This window comes from Balaenoptera borealis, assembly GCF_965194805.1.
Source record: "Balaenoptera borealis genome assembly, chromosome: 9".
Taxonomy (NCBI): domain Eukaryota; kingdom Metazoa; phylum Chordata; class Mammalia; order Artiodactyla; family Balaenopteridae; genus Balaenoptera; species Balaenoptera borealis.
Window position 1 is genome coordinate 39,366,538 of NC_138873.1, and position 6,000 is coordinate 39,372,537.

Here is a 6,000-nt window from a genome sequence, read left to right on the forward strand (position 1 = left end):
CTAATTTGCACACTCCCAAAGGGGATTCTTTTTCATCAGCACAGTGGATTTTAGGGCTTAGCAGGAAATAGGGACTATGAGGAGGCAGAATCCAAGAGACAGAGGAAGGCATTTAGCTCCATTTATATTGTCTATAAACGCTTCTGCTGTTGCTTCCCCAAACAAGTGTTCAGGCTGTGTTGGCTCCAGACTACACAGTCTTAAAGTATTTCCATTCCCTTGGCCCACTTTCCAGTCTGAGAAATCCTATTCTAACTGATCCAGGATCCTAGGTGAGATTACTTCCTCCTATTCAGGAACATGTACAACTGTGAATTGCTTTATTCTTATATAGACAGCTCTGAACTTCTTTTCCAACCAAGCACCCAACTCTTGGACACCATCACTTTTTAAGAATAGGAGTTACTGGAGAACACAAATCTACTCTGATTTATAAAGTCCATAGCATGCTTTATACCTGGACAGATGCTTAAAACTGCTATTTGCCTTTGAGAGCATGAATGAAAAATAAATAAAAATAAAAATAAAGTAGACTACGTATTTGATTTCTCAAAGTCAACTGTACTTCCAATCAAAAGAAAAATAATAATAACCACTTTGGTTTTCTGGGTATGTTCAAGTATTCTCTTTATGTAATGTCACTACCTGATAATGACTTATAAAAAGTACATTGAGCCTATTAATATAAAAATTACTGAGACCAACAGGATTCAGAGAGCATGTGCTAACCACAGAAGTTTTAAAACAGTAAGATAGGAGCCCTGGATTTATCCCTAATACATGATTTTTGCACATGTCAATCACTTAAACTTGGGCCTTAGATCTCTATATCTAATAAAATATGTTTAATTAGTACTTAGAAGAATTATGTGGCATCATAATTACAGATGCTTATTTTATCATAGGATTTATAGGGTTTTTCTGATATTCAGAAAGGAATTTTTTTTTCTAACTCAATTAAAATCTTGTGTTGAAGGAATGGAAAACCACTGAATTTACTATCAAGCCATTCAGGTCTGAGTCTCATCAACATCCTAAAATACAATTTTCAAATTGCTTTATTTCCCATTCTCAAAGGAAACTGCAGGAAATTTAGTCTTAATTAAGCCTGATTTACTCTCATTTAGCATTAAAAAAAAAAAAAAAGATACTGGGGGAAGGGATGAATAGGCAGAGAACAGAGGATTTTTAGGGCAGTGAAAATACTCCCTATGATAGATGAATACATGTCATTATGTGTTTGTCCAAAGCCATATAATGTACAACAACAAGAGTGAACCCTAAGATAAACTACGGACTTTGGGTGATTATGATTTGTCAATGTAGGTTCATCTATTGTAGCAAACATACCAGTCTGGTGAGTGAGGGAGGCTATGCGTGTGTAGGGGTAGGGGGTATTTGGGAAATCTGCACCTTCCTTTCAATTTTGCTGTGAATCTAAAACTGCTCCAAAAAAAACTGTCTTTAGAAATATTTTATTTCTGAGAAATGTTACACTTTTTTGCAAATTTGTTTGCTATATCTGAGCTCTAAATTTGTAAGGAAGCAAAGTGTTTCCTGTCCAACCTTCTCTCTATGTATATATCAAATCATATACGATCTAGTAAGAAACATTTATTTCTCCAGAATTTTCTACATTTTGTGAATACATAACTTCTACATAAAATTCACTCTATAATGCTCTTAAAAAGTTAGACATACGTTTATCATACAACCCAGCAATTGCACTGCTAAATATCTATCCAAGAGAAATGAAAACATGTACTCACAAAGACTTGCATGTGAATGTTCTTAGCATCATGATTCACAATAGCCTCAAGCTGAAAACCCAAATGTCCATCCACTGGCGAATGGATAGACAAAATGTGGTATATCCATACAATGGAAAACTTCAACAATAAAGAGGAATGAAATACTGATACACGCTACAGTATAGATGAATCTCAAAAACAGTAAGTGAAAAAAGTCATAAACAAAAGATCACATATTTTATGATTCCATTTATATAAAATGTCCAGAGAAGGCAAATCTATAGATACTGAAAAATTAGTGGTTGCCTGAAGCTGAGCAGAGATTAATTATAAATGGGCATGAGGGATCTTACTGGGGTGATGAAAATGTTCTAAAACTGAATTATGGTGATGGTTTTACAACTTGGCAAAATTTCTTTAAAAATTATGGAAAGGGGTAAATTTCTAAAAATTTAAACTTCTAGTTTAAAATTGACTCAAGAGGAGAGAAAATTCTTTAACAAAGAATGAAATTTGACACAATTTTAAATATCCTGCATAAGGTATTCCATTAGTCTTTGATATTTTGTTGAAGAAAGTTGTGGTAAAGATAAAACTAAAAAGTCAATTACTAAAAACTTTTTGAAAACTTTTTTCCAATATATACTTTGCTTCAAAATTAAATCATTTGATCTTCCAAAACACTGTTTTAGAAAATGAACTCCCTTAACATAGTGTCAGCAGAGGGTTACTGACCAGCACCTGACATACTAACAGGAAAACAAAGTTTTCAAATTGCTGGTCTAACTAACCTTGATCCAGAACCTACGCCATTACAGCACTTCCTGTGAGCTTAATGGCCATCAGATCTCATTTTAACAATCCAAATTCTGAGCTTTCTGAATATTAAATCCCAGAAGGAATTTTTTTATGTGTAGCAATGTCAATAAGAAGAAAGGCATCTTGTGAAGAGATAAAGTGGACAGATGGATTTTGAATCTACATGTACACCAAGAGAAATGCAATACTTACAGTAGTTCTAATCCATACTTTTTCAGTATCCAAACCATTAATATGAGTGTTTCAGTATTTAGTTTTTCTAGTTGAATGTTTAAGTGGTCATCGGCATCAAATCTCCATTTTACAGTCCTGCACAGACTCTAATAATTTCACCTGCCGTTTTTTTTTTTGGTTTTTGTTTTCTTAGTGTTTCCTGTGTGCCCCACTTGTACCAAGCGCTCTTCCAAAGGAACCGTGTTCGGATGTGTTCCCTGAGATGAGCTCTACGAAGATGAAACTGGTCCGTTCATCTCAGCCTCACTCGTCAGGGGTTGCCAGTCAGGACAGCTGGTAAATCGGGGTCATCTCCCCCTGAAGGCACTATCAGGCGCTTCCCCAACGAGCTGCTACAGCAACAACAGTCAGGACCCACGCCCTCCATCTCCTGAGCCCCTGCGACCACACTGCGCTTCCGTCCCTCCCTGGCTGCCGGCCGGTGTCCTAGGCTCAGTGAAAACCCAGTAGTTGAAGAGAACTCTTCATTTGACCCGATCTCACCATTCCCATGTTTTATCAAATAATGGATGGAGACTGGTGAGATGAGGTGACTGGGCTAAAGCCACACAGCTCGACGCGGGCAGAGCCGGCGAGAACACTGGTCTCTGCTGACCCGGCGGCCGCGAGCGGCTGCCTGGGGCTGGGAACGCGCAGCCCATGGGAAACGACGTGGCATTGCCCGTGCTAGAGGCGAAGGCTCAGCAACTTATGAGAGGAGATCACCAATGTCCAGCTTCAGGGCAGAGTGGGCAAAAAGAGGTGACCAGACCTCCCTGGTTACGCATGTTGGCCTGAGCGTCCCCTTCCACTCTGCAAGTACCTCTGCATGTTAAATGATGTGGTCGCTCTGGCCAAAGAGGCGTCCACTTTGAATTTCCCCCATGCTCGTGCGGACTGGCCAGAAAATAGGAAAGTTGCTATAACCACATCTTCGCTCTCTCAGTCTCCCCTGACTGCCCAAGTCCTTTCCCTCCATCTTCGCTCCAGAGACACCCCCCCACACACACACACTCCCGACTCCCTTTCACCAAGTACATACCAGCCGCGCGCAGAGCTGCTCGCCGAGCCTGGGCCGGGTCCCGGTGCCCGGGCTCGCCCGGCCTCTACGTGGCCGCGAACTGCGACGCGGGCTCTAGGTCGCTGCCGCTTCTACCGTCCACGAGGGTGCGACCGCGTCTGAGCTGCTGGGCTGGGGCGCAGCCAGGAAGTGGCAGCGACTCCGGGGGCGGAGAGAGCGGCTGCCGGGACCCGCCCCCGAGCGTGGAGTGCCCCTCCCCCATCCCCCCACCCCGCAACCCCCCACCCCGGGTCTCGCTCTGTGTGCAGCCACTGCCGCCAAGGGGCTCTCGGGGCCGGCGCGACGGTGGTTCTTGTCTTTTGGCTCCCTGGGCAGCGTTCTTTTTCCTGCGTGCGCTTTAACAATTAATCATCAGTGATCATCACAGAACCCGTGCCCTCCTCGCCTACCACTCTCAGTTCCCCTGGGGCAGGGTTAAGGTTCTACTAAGAATTTACTTGATGTGACTGAGGGAATGTCGCGTCCCTCCCTGCTCCCGGAGGCTTCCTCTGTAGACCCTCTGACTCATTTGTGCGCGACCCCGAGCGTTTGTGCTCCAAGTGTCCTCAGGTTGCACTTTACTCGTGGCTCCTTGGAGAAGGTAGGAATGTGCATGGTTTTCCTATCTGCACCCGGAATGTGGGTATTCGTGTTTTTTGTTTTTTGTGTTTTTTTTAACATCTTTATTGGAGTATAATTGCTTTACAATGGTGTGTTAGTTTCTGCTTTATAACAAAGTGAATCAGTTATACATACACATATGTTCCCATATCTCTTCCCTCTTGCATCTCCCTCCCTCCCACCCTCCCTCTCCCACCCCTCTAGGTGGTCATAAACCACCGAGCTGATCTCCCTGTGCTATGCGGGCTGCTTCCCACTAGCTATCTATTTTACGTTTGGTAGTGTATATATGTCCATGCCACTCTCTCACTTTGTCCCAGCTTACCGTTCCCCCTCCCCATATCCTCAAGTCCATTCTCTAGTAGGTCTGTGTCTTTATTCTTATCTTACCATTAGGTTCTTCATGACCTTTTTTTTTTTTTCCTTAGATTCTGTGTATATGTGTTAGCATACTGTATTTGTTTTTCTCTTTCTGATTTACTTCACTCTGTATGACAGACTCTAGGTCCATCCACCTCACTACAAATAACTCAATTTCGTTTCTTTTTATGGCTAAGTAATATTCCATTGTATATATGTGCCACATCTTCTTTATCCATTCATCCGATCATGGACACTTAGGTTGCTTCCATGTCCTGGCTATTGTAAATAGAGCTGCAATGAACATTTTGGTACATGACTCTTTTTGAATTATGGTTTTCTCAGGGTATATGCCCAGTAGTGGGATTGCTGGGTCGTATGGTAGTTCTATTTGTAGTTTTTTAAGGAACCTCCATACTGTTCTCCATAGTGGCTGTATCAATTTACATTCCCACCAACAGTGCAAGAGGGTTCCTTTTCTCCACACCCTCTCCAGCATTTATTGTTTCTAGAGTTTTTGATGATGGCCATTCTGACCAGTGTGAGATGATATCTCATTGTAGTTTTTATTTACATTTCTCTAATGATTAATGATGTTGAGCATTCTTTCATGTGTTTGTTGGCAATCTGTATATCTTCTTTGGAGAAATGTCTATTTAGGTCTTCTGCGCATTTTTGGATTGGGTTGTTTGTTTTTTTGTTATTGAGCTGCATGAGCTGCTTGTAAATTTTGGAGATTAATCCTTTGTCAGTTGCTTCATTTGCAAATATTTTCTATTCGTGTTTTTTAACGCATCATTTTAACAGATTGAGAAGCCATGTGCAATGTAGACAACTTTTGGACAAAGAAAAGCAGAAATCAATGTCTATCGAGTTTCACTTCAAGGTTCTCACTAAGAAAAATGAAGTCCTTACTATTAAGGTCTCGTTGTGTCTTTTAGAAAGCGTAATAGGAAGATGATGATACTGCTCTTAAAATTAAGGTGCTCTCTGCTTCCTGAGAAGGTGGTTTCTCCTCACTGAAGTCCTGAGATCCCCTCTGGTTTCCTGAAAGACATTATTAGTGTCCAAAATCTTCTTAACACCAATATGTTCACAGATACTGTGCTCTGGCTTCCTACCCAAGCCTATGACACCTGCCATTTCCCTACTGACTACTTCCAGTATTTTCATAGG

The 6,000-nt window shown here is 41.6% G+C and overlaps 1 protein-coding gene across 2 annotated transcripts in view; it reads right to left on the reverse strand.

Annotated features, from left to right (window-relative positions):
- The window catches only part of FABP7 (fatty acid binding protein 7), a 159,912-nt gene extending 155,919 nt beyond the window's left edge, over positions 1-3,993 (reverse strand). The window contains exon 1 of one of the 2 annotated variants that reach the window (XM_082406290.1): positions 3,826-3,993. The gene's annotated coding sequence lies outside the window, so the exon portion shown is untranslated. The remainder of the gene's footprint in view (positions 1-3,825) is intronic. The other variant, XM_082406289.1, reaches the window with a different exon arrangement.
- Between the last annotated feature and the right edge of the window lie 2,007 nt (positions 3,994-6,000).